The 18,652-nt window shown below is 39.8% G+C and overlaps 1 protein-coding gene across 1 annotated transcript in view; it reads right to left on the bottom strand.

Moving 5' to 3' along the window:
- Window positions 1–631: 631 nt before the first annotated feature.
- The window catches only part of EIF4E3 (eukaryotic translation initiation factor 4E family member 3), a 406,830-nt gene continuing 388,809 nt past the window's right edge, over window positions 632–18,652 (bottom strand). The window contains exon 8 of the mRNA XM_060202876.1: window positions 632–2,485. The gene's annotated coding sequence lies outside the window, so the exon portion shown is untranslated. The remainder of the gene's footprint in view (window positions 2,486–18,652) is intronic.

Genomic DNA, 18,652 nt, shown 5'->3' with positions numbered 1-18,652 from the left:
TTAGTCCAGTACTGGCAGGAGATGGACATGCAACATAATTTTCATATATTCCAGTATAACAGTAACTTGTAATATAAATGGGTAACATTGTAACACATCTCTCCCTTAAAGGTCAGAATTTCATAGCTAGGAAAAGCCTAGGCACAGAACAATTTCCTGTCATCTTACCAAGTTCAAAGGCAACTCTGCAACTTGGTGGACATTTCCTTTCATCAGCCCTAAACAACCATTTCCAGTCCACTCCCATGCAAATTAAGATTCATTCCATAAACAACAGAAAATTCCATTCTCGGATATCACTTTTGCCTACAGCCCATAGGAGGAGGGAATATTAAATAAAATAAAATTAAAAGGGGCCACTTACTGATCATGTAATTTGACCACTCAAATTGAGGCTTATCCCACCCCTTAAGGCTGCTTATAAGTGAAGACTGTTTGATTAGATAAATATTCATAGCATTTATTTTTAGAAAAACTAAACAATAATTGAATACACTAGAAATACATCCTAACATAGATCTATGGAACAAAAGATAAACAGAAGTTTTACAAAACTCAGAAAGATAACTTCAATATCAAAGTACTTCTTATAAACTGAGTATCAAAAGGAGACTAAAAACACAAGGTTCAAAATTTGCTTTTTTTTTTATTTTAACCTCACAAAGCTTCACTTACAAATAAACATGTTTCTAAATACATAACACATTTGAATGGGGTGGGTGGAAGACAAAGAAAAAACACACCTGCATCTTGGCATCAAGTGTACATATTCTTATTTTTGATTATTTAACTGAAATCATCTTGGTTAGGAATGCTAAGCTAATAGATTCAAAACTGGAAAACAAACAAACAAACAAAAAAACCACTATAGTTGTTTCTTTAGCTGCATGCTGGCAATTTTTCAAAGTACTTCATGAATGTTCTGAGCAGAAACAATGCAGGTGGACAATGAACCTGGACAGAAAATGCAATAAGCTTGGTCCTCCCCAGCTCAACTGCCTGTCTAATTTGACTGCAGAACTACTAGCTCACTGTCACTGACTGTCCCTCTCTAATACCATCCGGGCTTGGATACCAGCAACCTAATGCAAATGCATGTATAATACCCTGTGCACTGCTGAGCTAGGAAATAAGTCAGTGTGTTATGACATGGGAACATGCACCTTTCTCTTGTTTCTGAGCAGAATAGTTCCTGCTGTCCAGTTTATGGTGATATTATTGGTTCACTCTCTTTTTCTTTTTAAGAAATCCCATCAGGCCAGGTTAGTTTTAGACAGGATTAAAGAATGGCATCAGAGAGCTTCAATCTAAGTACTACCAAACCTAATTTTTCCCCCTCTCCTTCTAGAAAATACTCCACATGATGGGTTGGTTGGTCATTTTGTTTCTTTCAAAAGGAAAAAGACAAAACAATTTTATGAACTTATGAACCACTTTCTCTCTCTCTCTCTCTCTCTCTCTCTCTCTCTCTTTTTGAGACCCACCTAATTATATACTAAGCAAGAAGTAATTTCTCCCCCTGCCTACATTTTATGTTTTGGGCACTTCCATTTCATGTCCCTTGACACCTTTTCCAATAATCCATCTACTTGATATTGGAAAGCCTCACATGAATAAAACTTTATGGCACTACAGGCGTTTAGCCTTCCACTGACATTCCTGGCCTGTTCAATTCTGCAATTCAATCAAAATCAAATCTCAAAATCCTCTTGTCAGCCAGCACTGCTTTCATATGCCCCAGCCTTGTGTAAGGATAACTGCATCCAATCTTCCCCCCAAGCAGTGCTTATATTGTTTTATTACAGTTCAATGAGTGGAGTTCAAAATTACATGCAGCTGCCTACTACTGTGGTCGGGCTGTGTTACGCATGGACACAAGCACTGCCCACCAGGCCTGAAATCATTCACTTACTGGTCGGCCAGAAAGACTGGAAGCACTTCTTTGTATGGAAGAACATCCTGTCTGCTAGATCTAAAGAGGGTGATGTTAACAGATCAGTCCCTTTATAAAAGGATTGTGAAAGCCCAATGAAATGCAACTCAAATGTGCTCAATGTTAAGCATGTGGCTAGAGCACATAAAAGCAAAGATAAACCTCAACATGCACTACTTCTTCTCAGAAAGCTTATGAAGGAAGATAAAGAGATCCAGAATCAAAGACATGTTAAAGAATTTTTATATGTGTTTTAAATGATAGTGCTTCATTTAAATGGGCTTTTTTTTTTTACCAAAAAAAAATACCCCCAATAATCCTTTCATGGAAGCAAAAAAGACAAAACACAAAGCCAATTAAATACAATTTAACCTGATGAACAATACAGTAATTAAAACTCTGCTACTTGCTCAACAATTTGTTTGGCTTCGTATGTTAACTCTCTTTTCAGTCACCAGGTTCCAGATGTCATCAGGATGCCGGCCAGGCTTCCCTGGACTGAAGACCCCACCAATGTGTCCTGGAGCTCCGCTTCCCCAGAGACCCACCCTACTAGGGAAAGAGAGAGGCAGACTGGGAGTATGGACCAACCAGTTAACGCCCATGTTCAGCGGGGAAGCAATTACAGAAGCCAGACCTTCTACCTTCTGCAACCCACAATGACCATGCTCCCAAAGGGATAGAGAATGGGAAAGCTATCAGAGGAGGGGATGGGATATGGAGATTGGGTGGTGGGAATTGTGTGGAATTGTACCCCTCCTACCCTATGGTTTTGTTAATTAATCCTTTCTTAAATAAAAAAGAGGAAAAAAAATACCTCTGCTACTTTGGAAATGCTGATCAGGTGGTGCATGACAGAGGGACGGTGAAAAAGTCACATTAAGCGTGCATCCTGTTTTCAACACTGGGTGTGTGTCCACCCTCTGCTTTAAAAACAAAATAAAACAAAACAAAAAATGTGTAGAGCAAATTAGAACCATAAAGAAAGACAAACCTGGTCTCATTAGTATAAATGTGAAAACGCCCACTCATTATTAAACAAGAAGGAAGATCGTCTAGTTAAAAGAGGAATTATCAAAGCTCCAAATAAAAAAATATATATGTATGTGTTATCTCCAGACTACTTTTGTGTTGGTGATTCCACAGGTAAAACAATAGCTTCCTAAGGTGCAGCTTTCCAAGAAAAAAAGAATTACACCTCTCTCATTTATGAAGGCGTGCATCTCCTATGCAGGTGGTCACATACCTCTCCATGTCACAAGTTGGTACCAACAGGGTAAAGATGTGTGTACAATTGCAAAAATTCTACCTGCAAGGTTTCTAGAATTAAACACCCTTGGAGCCCCCAAACGATGAGTTATATCCATTTCTGAAACCAACCACCCTGTATCTTTTGAAATAATGTCATCAAAGGGAACTCTAAAGGGAACACAAAAAGCTTTTGTATACAGAAACTCTTTAGACAGTATAGAAATTACTCTCAAGATTAAGCACTTATGAGTTGAAGTACTGAATTAACCTCCAAACTAAGAGGCAAATGTAAAGGTATTTATGTTGTGCAATTATGTTAATGGCTAACAGCTTGGAAACTGACATGTTTCACAAGTGATGGTATCTTATATTTTTTAGCCACATAGATCCAAAGAACCAGCAAAACAAGAGAGAAGAAATTCAGAGTTGGTACAACAGTGGATGAGTTTCTAGATGTAATTTTATTCTCTCAGGGATAAATGATAAGGTTCATGTTTACTGACCCAAAGGAGGCTCTTATTATATTTTAATATCTCAAAGGGCTGAACTTTGAGAGACGAGGCATACATTTCTGAATGTGGACACTGCTTTGGTCAAGACCTGTCATTCTTTGGTGGCCACAGAGCAGGAGAGGCAGCTTCCCTCCCAAGTCAAGTGCAGTGAAATGTTATTGTTTGATAGCTTTTCTATTGCTGAAAAAAATCAGCTGGTGTTCCCAGTAAATGGAAATGAATTCCACACACTGGCCTCCCTCCCTTTCTTCCCCTTTCACTCAATGGAATTCCAATGGGGAAAATGAACAAATCTCAAAGGAATCTGAAGGCCACGATCCTACTTAAATGAGTCCCTTCTGTTTTCTGGCATCTCTCAAAAAATTTCAGAGATTTGACAATATGTTCCAAAATCCTGGCAAAAATTGGCTGGAGTGAAGCAGCAGTGGTTCTCTTTAAGAAAGCATATGTTGTCCATTCTCCTCTTTCCCCACCCAAGCTGCTTTTATTTCTACTAAATAGTCTCTGTGCCCATCACAATTTGAGACACCCCAACTACAGGTGACTTCATGCGCTTCTGGTGTCAAAATTCCACAATTCAACCAATACTCAATAACACTGATTTCTGTATTAGTAAAAATATGTAGACACACACACACATACACACACACACACACTCACACATGCACACACACACACGCACACACACATGCACACACACACACACACACACACACACACACACGCACACACACACTCACACATATCCAAAGACCAATAGCTAAACACAGATAAGAAGACAACAAAGGTCCTTCCTTCAATCTTCTCCCTACCAACTTCTGTTTTACAATATCTACCCAGCAAGGGAATTATTAGTTCAAAACCTGGATTATCAGTGGCATTCTTCAAGCTGAATGACATGCAAATAAGTTATTCTGAGAACTGGTTACCTTGGTTATCTTAATAGCTAAAGAAGATTCACAGTGAGATTCAGACAGTCCCATAGGCTGAATCAAAGAGTAAGCTGGCTGTAACAAGATTTCAACACAAAGAGCAAACAAAGCATGCCTAGTGCTGGTGGATTCACGAAACTCATGTAAGCCTAACTTCATATATTTTTTAAACAAATTAAAGCATTCTCCACCCTCCCTCCAAGATCTTGCCCAAGGTCACTGAAATTATCAAAATTACCTTTGCAATCCATAGTGATATTCCTATTGAAGAAATACTACTCAGAAAATAGCACTTAACAGGCTGGGTGGTGGCATACCTAGTTGAACACACATGTTACAATGTGCAAGCACCCAGGTTCAAGCCCTTGGTCCCCACCTGTAGGGGGGAAAGCTTTGCAAGTATGAAGCAGTGTTGCAGGTATCAATCTGTCTCTCTCCCTCTCTAAAACCTCCCTCCCTCTTGATTTCTGGCTGTCTCTATCCAATAAAGATATTTATTTTAAGAAGAGAGAAAATGCTGCTTAAGATGGGAGTTGAGCTCATACTCCTGTGCTGGAGAGATCAAAGGGAAAGGGTTTTCATGAACTGGAACCACACACAGACACTAGCATCCTAATAGCTCCCACCTTCTACAAGCAAAATGATTATCTTCAAGTAAAGATTCACCTAACTTCTTTACATGTAAAAACATAAAGCCCTGAAAGGTCACCATGAATCAGACATCTGTACTTTGAACAATGAGCAAATCAAACTTGAAGCATTACTCTCAATAGAAGGACTTTGAGTACTTCCAGCAAGCCACCTCTTCTACTAAATACTTCACAGAACATATATTTATACTTCAGGAAAATCCTGAGCTACACTGTTTTTTTCTTTTACCCTTCTAAGCAAGATGCCCCTCTCCAGGGGCCCTGGAGGTTAGACCTACACTACTAGTTCACTTACATAACAGAAGCAGAAGAGGTCTGCATCTCAAAAGAACCTTTAACTGTCCCTCCATCCAGATGAAAGAGTAATATTTCTACAGGGTGATCAAACCTGGATCCCTGGGTGCTAATTTAGAATCTTTGTGCCTTTACATATAGGAGGAACATCATCTGTATTTTCGCTTTTTATGAAAATGTCCTTTAATGTTGACAGTTGTGGTTGTACACTGAAGTACAAGCTGTGGCAGAGAAAAAGATGAGAGGGGTGTTCATTAGAAAACCACAAAAACAAAAAGCACCCTAACAACTTCTTTTGAATGTCTCATCTCTTTTCAAAATATCTGCAAAATAAATGGTTAAACTGTGCTGTTCCTAGACCAACAGCAGGGATATCAGCTTGGAACTTGTTAAAGATGTAGAATCTAGACTCCAGCTCAGATCTACAGAATCTGAATCAACTTTCTAACCAGATCCACAGCTGATCCTCACACCTATGTCAAGGAATGAGGAACACCACACTAGGAGAAAGTCAATGTAGCTGCTCTAATAGTGGATGGCAAGGATGGATCTTACTTCCAAAGCCTCTATAAAAATCTTTGGAATTCCTGGATTCAGATCAGAACAAGGTCTTATCAAAAAAGAAAAAAAAAAAAAAGCAGACTTCCGTATCCCTTCAGAGACCTGCTGAATCAAAGCCTCTAAGACTCAGGTGGACTGGGGGACATAGGGCTGAGGGGTAAAGTAGTCCATGATAGTTTGAAAACCCCATAAAGAACTTCCACTTGCATCTCCTTCTGTGATTTATGTATAGATGGGTTTCAATTGTATGCTAAACAGTTCAACATGCCACAACCATATCATCTACAGAAACTTCAAGAAACTATGCCAGGAGTTGGGGGGCAGTAGCGCAGCGGGTTAAGCACACGTGGTGCTAAGTGCAAGGACCAGCAGAAGTATCCCGGTTCAAGCCCCCGACTCCTCACCTTCAGGGGAGTTGCTTACAAGCAGCGAAGCAGGTCTGCAGGTGTCTTTCTCTCCTCCTCTCTGTCTTCCCCTACTCTCTCCATTTCTCTCTGTCATATCCAAGAACAACAACATCAATAACAACAACAATAAAACAAGGGCAACAAAAAGGGAATAAATAAATATTTAAAAAGGGGGGGAAAACTATGCCATACCTTTGTATATGCCCCCAAGTGAATGACACTTAGTCAGTGTTATCAGTGATACACCTATCTCTTTACAGATAGTCAATTTGTAATAGGAACATGGGTCTTCATAATAACCATATGCACTTATACATACTTTTAGAGAGAATCTCTTCATAGAAAAGGACAAGCCAGGGTGGAATGAAATGTCTGTATGAGCACACACACCCTCTGTCGAAATATGAACACACACAACTGAGATTACACATCTCTTGCATGCGGTTCTTAACCCAAAAAAAGATGAAATAAAGAGTTGAAAGCACACTCCTTAAATCTAATATTCACTTTGGTCCAAGCCAAACTGATCTAACAAGCAGCAATAAATAACCCCTCTCATGTTCGCTTTTAGTCATTAAACACCCTTCCTTTTTTTAATTAATGAAAACTAGTTCTCCAAGGGATACTAAATACAATTTCACTTAAATGTTTAAGAAAACACTGCTTTTGATACAATCTGGATAAAGTGAATGATGGACACTCCCCACTGTTGAATGGGGAGATACTTCAAAGAATTAACTAATTGCAGTATGAGAGAGTAACAAGATATATTTGCTTCTGAATCCCCCTCGGCTTTATGCTTTCCAAACCCCAAGTCTTAAATCTGGAGGAGCTGCCCAAATGTTTTTTGCTAATATGAAGAGCCAACATATTTTAAAGGGTTGCCACTTCCAATGGCTTCAAGTTCCCTGATGCAGGTCACCTAAAGAAGAAAAGTGCTACTAGTAATAATTCCTGTCAGAGACTGCAGGAGATGCTGTGCCCAAGTCCCTGCTTTTTAAAAATTTTTTTTATAGTTACTTATTTTCCCTTTTGTTGCCTTGTTGTTGTTTTATTGTTGTTGTAGTTATTATTATTGTTGTTACTGATGACATCATTGTTAGATAGGACAGAGAGAAATGGAGAGAGATGGGGAAGACAGAGAGGGGAAGAAAAAGACAGACATCTGCAGACCTGCTTCACCACCTGTGAAGCGACTCCCCTGCAGGTGGGGAGCTGGGAGCTTGAACCGGGATCCTTACGCTGGTCCTTGCGCTTCATGCCATGGGCCATATATTCACGGATATGCAAGAACAGTTGAATAAATACCACCATTTTACCCATTTTACTTTTCAGTTCAGTGTGTCCCTTTTCATTCAACTAAGTCATTAAAACATGACTATAATTTGACTACATTAATAAAATAATAAGCAAGACTTCAGGTAAAGTAACTTGGACAAAGGATTTCCCAAAGGCACAGCTAGAAGACCATGCCATGCTGAGGAAAAAGCACTGATATTTGAAGAAGCAACAACCACCTTGGCTTTGATTAGTACTAAAAGTATTTCAGAATAGGGCCAGTCCTTTTCTAACTTTTTTTTTTTTTCTGAAACAGAGACGCTGTTAGGGTCTTGCTTTTGTAGCAAGGCAGGTACAGCACTGAAAAAAGAAAGATGGGGACACACAAAAGTCTGGCCAAACAGGAAATCTGAGAAAACTATTTCTAAAATGTCAATAAGGTTTTCTGTTACTTTCATTCTCACAGAAACAAAGAATCTATGTTCAATGGGAGGTCCTGGGATTTCTTGTGTGCCTTTAGCTGTTTCAGCATGTTGGAGTTAGATGATCATAATGTACTAAGATTATATAATTTTTAAATATTTATTTGTTTATTCCCTTTTGTTGCCCTTGTTGTTTTGTTGTAGTTATTATTGTTGTCATCGTTGTTGGATAGGACAGAGAGAGATTGAGAAAGGAGGAGAAGACAGAGAGGGGGAAGAGAAAGATAGACACCTGCAGACCTGCTTCACTGCTTGTGAAGTGACTCCCCAGCAGGTGGGGAGCCAGGGGCTCGAACTGGGATCCTTATGGCTGTCCTTGCACTTTGCCCCGCCGGCGCTTAACCCATTGCGCTACTGCCCAACTCCTCTAACATTACATTTTACATGCTAGTTGTACAGTTGTTAACATCACAATACTGAACCAAAGTGTTTCCTTGACCACCCCCCCACCCCCACCCCCACCCCCCCGTCTTCTCTTCCCCCCTTTTGACCCCCAGGCCGTTCCTTTCTCTTGGAGACCTTGGGAGCAAGCTGTTTGAATCCCAAGTCCCCTACTCAGCTCTGAAACTCAGAAGAACACAGTTATCTTCTTGAACATCAGTTTCTTCTCTGGAAGAATGGGGGTTGTGATAGTACTTCAGAGAAATAGTGCTAAATGCCTAACCTACACAACAACTGAAATACTAAGTGCAAAATATGCTAGCATGCTTTTATTACTAGCAATAGAGTAAGACCTACTTCATGGGTACCAAAGAGTATTTTCTACCAAAACTAAAAAATGTATGTCAACTAATACTCGTGGCTTTCTTTCTAGAGAGACAGCATTTACAAGTTACTGCTAGAGAAAATATCCTGTGTGAGAAAGACTGCCCAGACTATGTATCTCAAAGATGTGTCATCAAAGAACAGAACACAGTGATATGGAGTCTCATAGTAGAGTGTAGAGATGGGTCTCTGGGAGTCCTAACAGAACACGAGGCTACTACTAACAGGATTTACTCATTTACACATCTCTACCATGTTCTTCAATGTTGCTGCTTTCTTCTTCTAGCGTTTGCCAATGTTGCTGCTAATTCTTACTATAGAACTTAAAAGGGGAGTCGGGCTGTAGCGCAGCGGGTTAAGCGCAGGTGGCGCAAAGCACAAGGACTGGCATAAGGATCCCGGTTCGAACCCCGGCTCCCCACCTGCAGGGGAGTCACTTCACTGGCGGTGAAGCAGGTCTGCAGGTGTCTATCTTTCTCTCCTCCTCTCTGTCTTCCCCTCCTCTCTCCATTTCTCTCTGTCCTATCCAACAATGACAACAACAATAATAACTACAACAATAAAACAACAAGGGCAACAAAAGGGAATAAACAAATAAAATAAATATTTTTTTAAAAAAAGTTTTCATTTATAAAAAAAAAAAAAAGAACTTAAAAGAACAGAAATAGCTCTATCCAATGTACAGAAATCAGGGTGAAAGTCATGCTCACAAAATCCAAACTCGATTTAAAAATTCAGCTAAATAAGACCCCTATCTGATAGATTTATATAATGGGAACTCAGTCATGTCTATAAGAGGACTGTATAAATGTGTGAGGACATAAATTAATTTCATAATCAACTGGCATGGGCCGTTTTGCCCCCCCAAAAAAAATCAAACACATTTTTCCTTTTTTTAAAAAACTTACCTTTATTTATTTGATAGAGACAGCTAGAAATCGAGAGTGAAAGAGACAAAGAGATACCTGCAGCATGGCTCGAACCCAGGTCCTTGAGCATTGTAATATGTGCACTCAACCAAGTGCGCCACCACCCGGCCCCACATTTCCCCTTTTTTTTTTTTTTTAGATTTTATTTACTTCTTAATGAGAAAAATAGGAGAGAGAGAAAGAACCAGACATCAGTCCAGTACATTAGCTGCTGGGGATTGAACTCAGGACCTCATGCTTGAAAGTCTAGTGCCTTAGCCACTGCGCCACCTCCCGGACCACCACATTTTCCCTTTTAACTAAGTATATATTTAAAAATATTCTCAGGAAACATAAAAGAGGTGTGAGTCCCGTTGGGGAAACTATTCACATAGCCATCTCCATTCCTACAAAACTGAGATAACAACTTACCCAAGTAGCTGGCCAGATGGAGCCCTGAGCGTTACACAGTTAAGCAGCACTAATTTAGAATTACAGTGTATTTGCAGATTCATATTTTTGTGCATAGCCATTAAAAGCATACCCTACTACACTAGGTCTTGCATTTAGGCAATCGAGAACTCCTGTATACACAAACAGTAGGGGGAAAGGTTCAAGCACTAGGTAAAAGCATGTAGTTTGCCAAAGCCATCGAAAGATGTAACTGTGAACTATGTTTCACTGACATTTACTAGTAAGCTTATCTGCAACAAGTTGCATTCATTCCTTCTCTCCACTTTTTTTTTCTTTTTAGCAAATGCATCCTGCCTCCCACCCCTGGCAGGACACACAAGATGGGGGCTTTGAAGCTATGTGCTTCCCAAATAGCAGAACCCAACCAGCACTGGTTGTAAGTCCAGCATCACACACCAGTTTGAGGAAAATGAGAGGCCAACCCTTTCCTGTTGCTCCATTTTTGTAATCTCATGGAAGCACAACTGTTCCAGAAACCAGTTCCCCTTCCAGTCAGATATTTACACTAAACCTTCACAAAAAGGCTTGCTATTACAATGTTATCTCATTGGTACAAGATTACTTCATTTCTGAACCACATCAAGCTGCATAATACTCCAACTATCAAAAACACTGCCCCTTGAGAAAGATGTAATTCAGATTATTTTCATGTGCTTATCAGAGAAGAACACCAACAAGTTTGTTAGATGCAATGCAAATCTTAGGAAATGCGAAAGAGTTTAGCCATGAATTCAGCATCCAGGCAAGTATCTTTCCAACATGTGTGTGTCCACACATATAGGATTTACATATACATTACACAGGCACACAGCAAGCTATAAAGAATCACTCTGGACCAGAACTTTAAATATTTTCAGCCTCTCAGAGGGTGATACCATTTTTCAAAAACCCAAATAAGCAGAAAATTGGATGAAATACCTTTTTTAAAAATCTCTGTGAAAATATAATACCCCTGTCTGTGACAAGTTGAAATAGTCTGCCCTTTTTTTTCCCTCTGATTTGCAAAGCACGTATGTAGTGAAAAGTAATAGAATACAGCATTTACCTGCCCATTTAGCAAATAATATGGAAGGCCTACTCTACATCTTCATTCAAATGAAAATACTTTCCCCAGCATTTATTTCTTTAGCTGGTAGAAACCCCACCCTGTAAGGAACATAAGTGTAAAGCAGTCTCTTTCAATGGACCATTTTACTTATTCTGCAATTTCTTACCCAAATTACACAGGTGTAATTATTTTGACACTATAATGAAAAGAAAATGGGATTTGGGCACCGTAGGTTTATCTAATAACACTATTTCTTGCCAGACTTCACAGCACTGACAGTCACAAAGAACCTTGTCCATTCCAATAGGAAATATTTGATTTCACTGTAGGAACATTATTTATTTTCACCAAGTTGCTATTATCAGAAAGGATATGATAGCTGAATAATAAAAATGAAATCAAGAAATTCTGGTGTTTCAAGGCTTTATGTTTTTTTTTTTTTCTGCTCTCACTTTTGACATTTTCTTCCCCTGGAGAGACAAGATAAAGTGCTGTCATAAATGGGTGACTTTTCTTGTCAAATGACAGATTTGATTCTCCATGGCAACCACAAATCAAGGTGCTAGTAGGAATTAAAGCTTCTCTTAAAAGACGTCTTTATGTTTATAAAATGAATTGAAATTAAATGGGTATTAGCTACAGTCTTTACCTCAATTTATCTGTTGACTGAAGAGTTCTGTAATGCAGGGACCTCATTTGCATTTTTAAGGAAAAGATAACATATTGTCCTGACAGATGTATAAACAAATCGAGTTACAAGGTCGTGCTTCATACACTAGTTTAAAGACCCAGGAAGCATCTACAGATGGACATCTAGCAGTTAAGAGGCATTTAAATATTGGACAGGTGTAAAAATTACCTCTATAGGAGAACATTTCTTCTACTGGCAGAGCTTTCTCCCACTGCCAATTAATGAGTGTTTTTGTAACTGGCACATATATCAACAAAAGCAACCTCCTCATCATCTTCATTCTTCATAAACTAGGATTTTGAAAAACTCAAATTTATTTTGCAAATAAATGCTGCAATCTAATTATTTTAGAATGAAATTATTTTAGCTTCCCCCCACCATTCCAAGCATTCCTAAAATGAAACATCTGCTTGTCTACATTTTTAAGAAAAGGGGGGGGGGCAGGAAGAAACATGTATGATTTCACAGGAATTAGAAAATGTATCTATAAATGAAATGGATTTCAATTTTTACAAGAAATGAAAGCTGATTTGCTTTTGTTAGGGATAGTCTTGGTCGCTGGAACTTCACAAAGCAAAGTGCTGGTGGATCCTAAAAATAGTAAGTCAGATCCGATCTTCTTGATATTAGCAAGTCATTGCCTTGTCTAGAGAAGCGAGAGGAGTTAAGGCCATGAATAATATTTTAAAAGTTAAAGCACAGCTCATTTTTGGAAGTTTTGATTACAGCAGAGGGTACAGCTAGCCTGCTTGAAATATATATTGTCAACAGTACAGTCATTCTGAGAGACATGTTTAACCTAAAATAAAGGAAGGGGAAAATAAAAGTTTTACACTGTATACTGGTAGTCTGGAGAATCCATCATTCTAAATGGCATCCTTGTAAGCTTAGCCAAATTTGGTTTTACGCTGTCTCCAGTTAAAATAAAGATACAGTGAACTAAGTCAAACTCTCTTCACACACTTGTCTGATGGTGTTGGTGTTGCCTTAGACTGTTGAGAGTAGTTCTGACAAGTGAACGGGAGAGACAGCTGGCACAATTACAACAAACACATAGCTTCTTCTAGGAATGAGTGACCTTACAACTAAAGGGGCGAACTTTTTGGGGGGGTGGGATGGGGGAGATGCTACTTTTACTTTGTAGGGGTCAAAGAGACTTCGTCCACTCTTGAGTTTAGTCAGTACAAGCTATAATAAAATGGTGCCTGAAAGTTATAAATCTCTTTGGAACTCTGTGTACAAAGCATATTTTATGACGGAGTGAGTCACACTGAACTCTCTATTTCAGTCACAATGGCTTTTGTTTCATGTTAGAATGAAGTAGGTTGATGATCTTATTCTCATCCCCTGTAAAGAGTCAAAGGAACATCATGTCTAAAAACAGGCTGACAAATTCCACAGAAACAAGTGCTCTGGATGACCACAGGAGACACAATGGAAGCATCACAGGTATGTTGCCAGGTGCGGGTGGTAGAAGAGAAGTATGGCACTTGTCTCAAGAACAGCAGCCATGGGTCTTTGGCATCATAATGTAAAACCACCTTTTCCAGGGGAAGTTGGCACATTATGAGATGACTGAAGCTAAGCTCCTCACCCTCTTCAAAACAGCTCTTTGTGGGAGTTGGGTAGTAGTGCAGCACGGACAGGCGTAAGGACTCCGGTTCTAGCCCTGGCTCCCCACCTGCTAGGGAGTGGCTTCACAAGCGATGAAGCAGGTCTGCAGGTGTCTATCTTTCTCTCCCCCTCTCTCCATTTCTCTCTGTCCTATCCAAGGACGACGACATCTATAACAACAACAGTAATAACTACAACAATAAAACAAGGGCAACAAAAGGTAATAACTCTTTGTGTCTTCAATTTTATATTTATTATTCATTGATTTGATTTGATAAGATAGAGAGAAATTGTGAGGGAAAGGGGAGATCAGGAAAGAGACAGAGTGACACCTGCCGTGCAGCTTCACTGATAGCAGAGCTTCCCTCCTGTAGGTGAGGACTTGGGGTTTGAGCTTGGATTCTCACACACTCAATCAGGTGTGCTACTGCCCCCACTAACTCTCTCTTTAAACAGAGAGTAGCATCAAGACTGCCTGAGTACCAATAGGGCCTTCCCACAGCAGTTTCTGCGCTGCCTGAGTCAGTCACCATTAGAGAGGTGATGTCAAGGTGGAGGCCCTAAAGCCTCTGGTTGTACGTAAACACTTGTTGCATAAAATCAGGAGACACTTGGATAATGTACTACTGGATAAAGTAAATTGCCCATTAAAATAAGACCCACCAGGGTAAAAAAAAAAAAAAAAAGGGAATGGTATTCGCCTAGAAGGGAAATTATTTATCATTTGATGTGAAGGGGGCCTAGGGGAGAAGAATGTGTAAACCTATGTCAGTCACGCAGTTGGAATCTGGTTACTCTGTTTAAATGTTCGTGTCACAGAGTCAGCTCAAGAATTTCTCGAGAAAAGTAAAAATATGGTTCACTTCAAACAACACCTTCCACCTGCCTTCAAGGATGCCGTAGGCTCTTCAGAGGTACACATGGCCTCATATAATCATATCTTTGTGACAGGCCAATTCCATGGGTGACGTTCTCCTTCTGGGAGGCCCAGTCACCACTTAACTTGCGAAAACAGAATATAATAGGTGAGAACCCATCCGTGTACACTTGAAATTTCACAGAGTGTCTTCAGCCAAATCTTCCAGAGAATTTAAAAATCAGATAAGATGTGAGAGGAAAATCATTTCATCTGTGTTAGAAATCTAGACTTAGAATAAACTCCTTTTGGTTCCACTGTAACAGTCATTCAAGGATGGAAAAATTAAAACCAGTCATCACCTAGGGTCTGTTTCAAATCTCTGCGTGATAAAGCTTCATCTGGTCCAAATTAAGGACCCACAAATGTAGAGTGGTGATTTGAGTTTACTGCTGAAGGTAGTCCAGCAACCTGGGTCACCAAGTGTCCTCTCCAATTCTAGGGGTCCAACACCCCCACCACCATATATACGCTCACCTCAACCCCAATAAATCCCTCCGTGTTCAGTGTCTGAATAAGCCCTGACCTGACCCTCATGTTCACTCTCTGTGACTCAGCCAACTCTTAGCCGTCAAGACTCACCACAGAGGGGAAGTCTCCAGCAGTAGGTCTCCTTTGAAAAAGAAAAAGTTGATATTTAACACATGGCTGCGGGATCAGGACATTTCAAAGCCTGCTCTGAGAAGGCTGGCACAGAGTACATCCCTCCTGCAGGCCAGAAGTAACTGGCTCTCCTAATGGCACACCATGAATGATGACACCAAGCATCTCTGCACTCAGCTCTCTCTCCAAAAGAAAGGAGGGTAGTAATCTCTACATCACAGGGGTGTGGTGATTTCAATTACTGTCTATAAAATGCTTTGTGATGTCTGGATTGAAGGCACTGTCAGATGAACACACACAAGCAATCAGAAGGGTGACTGATGTTATTACATCTTGAGCTCAAATCCAACTCTGTTCAATCGCCTTCTTGAGCTTTTGTCTGGCCACAGGGAAGGTCTAGAATAGAGAGCAAGCGGTCATAGGAAATGTCTAGAACAGAGGGCAAGCCCACAGAGGTAGCTATGTTATAATAATGGAGGACTAGTGATGGCGGCGAGGGAGGAACTAGCTAAAATGGATCCCATCTGAGTACATGAAAGTGGCATGAAACAATCATGTCTTCAAAGGTTAATGAGTCCAGTCATAAGTCACAGTACTGTCCTGGGAGGGAGAAGGTTAATCAGAAGCCAAGTTACTACCATTCTATCTTGGTCTCTGTGGGAAATTGAACAGTTCCCAGTTTCTGGGAACCGGGAAATCAAGATGCCAAACAAAGTTACATCTTCCCAACCTGGCTCTTCCAAAATGGCCTTTCTCCAAATGCAGAGACAGGAACCCATCGAAGTCCCCAAATAAGGGCCCAAGTAGAGTCTGTTCAAGTCCCACTGCCAGATGTTCACACTTCTATGCCCTATCCTCCCTATACAATCTCAAACAAATTATTTTAAGGATAAATCTCAGTCTCCCCATCTATTACACAGAAATAAAGGCATCATCTCATAGGGTTTTGTATCATGCATGGAACAAATCAGCTATTACACATCAGTATTCAGAATAAAATTTGCCTAGAAAACTGTCAACATTTTCCTCATGGTATAAGTAGATATTAATAGTATCTCCACTTGGCAGATGGGAAAATTAAGGCACAGATACTTTAGGAATTTGCCTTAGAAAGAGCTAGTGGGGGGGGGGTAGATAGTATAATGGTTATGCAAAAGACTCTAATGCTGGAGGCTCTGAAGTCTCAAATTCAATCCCTCATACTACCATAAGCCAAAGCAGAGCACTGCTCTGGTAAAAACAAAACAAAACAAAAACAAACAAATAAAAACTAGTAGAAGTTGTAAGTAAACAGTCCAACTCCAGGGCCTATGCTCTGAATACTGTGCTACACTACTTCATACAGGGCCAACAACCACCATCTTGTGTAAATTAAGATGACACTGAAGTCATACACTTATTCAAGTAGTGTAAGAGCAAGGATTTTGCCTGGTTTCACTCATGCCTATCTAGGACTTGGCACAACATAGGTGCTAATATAGTGAATAAATAAATGAGAAAAGCCCATCCGTCTATCCATCTAGACAGCATGTTGGGCAGGTACAAGTAAACATTTACAAAGAGGACTTCGAGGTCATCTACAGCAAAAGGATGTGACTTCATCAAAAGCACCACACCAAGAGACCTTTCCAGGATGGTATATTGCATATACTCTCCACCTGCTTCTACTCTCTAGCCCACAACCTCTCCTGATTGTATGGCCTATCCTGATTTTTGTTTTTTCTGTAGGAAACAACTTTCCTCAGCTATTTGTCAACTTCTGTCATTCAAAGGATAGAACACAAATGTATATCTTTAATGAAATTCACAGTCAAGGAAAGTTGTCATCATCTAGTTATATCTGTTATGACATACATTTCATTTTGTTCAATACATAACAGAGAAGCTATTTAATCAAACAGAAGATTCTTGCTAAAATGACAGTCCAAGCAATGTCCAAACAAGTACTTATTATGCTATGAGAATCTGATCAGGATTTGGATTGTTTTCAGCAGAATGTTTCCCCCACTTCCTCTTCCATTGAGAAAAATAGCTGGGGGGGGGGGGGTAGATAGCATAATGGTTATGTAAAGAGACTTTCATGCCTGAAGCTCCAAAGTCCCAGGTTCAGTCCCCCTGCATCACCATAAGCCAGAGCTGAGCAGTGCTCTGGTAAAAAAAAAAAAAAAAAAAAGTAAAATAAAATTAAATAATAATAATAAATAAAACAGAAAAATAGCTAAGGGGTTAGAAAAGAAAATAGCCTAAGATAATGAAAGTGGGGTAGGTACTGACTCAGAGGTGAGTATGGATTCTTGAGTCTCACCCCTAAGTCTATTGGGAGACAAGTAAAAAGACATATCCCAGCACCTGGAAGGTCATAAAAAATTTTTTCTTAGGACCAGGGGCTATGTCTTCCTTTCCTCCACATACAATTCCACACAAGGGACAGGCAAAAACTCAAACACAAACGCAAGGTAAGGAACTAAGGCGTCTATGCTTCTCAAGCGATACTTATCCTTGGATATATTTTGTTTGTCTTTACAGTTTAATGGACACTCAGCTTCAATGAGAAAACTCATGCTACTGCAGATGAATTTAGTGGGATGAAACCTAGAAAGCTCAAGACCAGAAAAAAAAAAGTAAGTAATGTTTGTTAAGGTGTTAGGCTTTGAGTACCACAGCTGGTTACCAGTAAACTTTAAGAGTATGATGACAACACTCTTCCTTCTGCTCTGTTTGTTCTACCTGTAACAAAGTGGGGTACTAATAAAGAATCACTGAATTGGGTGGACAGAAGGATATGTGAGTGGACAGATGTATGGATAACCCCTCTCCCCAAAAGGAAAATGATGGATAAAAATAGCTAATATGTCATCCTGAGACCGTGGTCCATTGTCACAGGGGCTCCTTCCTCCTCTTAACTAGAGATGCATCCTAAGCCATATTAAAATAATATCCCTTTTATAAAAAGAAAAATCTTTACAAGACAGTTGGGGGCAACCTGTGACTGAGAAACGTTTAATTTCTTATGGTGGGTTAGTGGGTAGGGACTGCCAGTTAATGTGAAGCTTCGTATTACTCTACAAATGTTCTGAGTAGATGAGAGACGGCTGAGACCAGTGATTCTAAAACTGGAAGGCTTGTTAGAACAAAATTGCTGGATGCCTCCCTCATAAATTCTGCATCAGTAGAATAGGGATAAGTTACAAGGACCTCATTTGTAACCAGTTTCCAGAGCTTGACAAGGCCACAATTCCTTGGATTCTAGTATCATGAGCTCCCAAAGCTTTTCTGAATTGGATGAACTTAGGAAAGTAGACCAAAAGCTATCTGAGGTATCATAAAGGTACA

The sequence above is a fragment of the Erinaceus europaeus genome, chromosome 12 (genome assembly GCF_950295315.1).
Source record: "Erinaceus europaeus chromosome 12, mEriEur2.1, whole genome shotgun sequence".
NCBI lineage: Eukaryota > Metazoa > Chordata > Mammalia > Eulipotyphla > Erinaceidae > Erinaceus > Erinaceus europaeus.
This window is presented reverse-complemented; position numbering and strand designations above follow the sequence as displayed.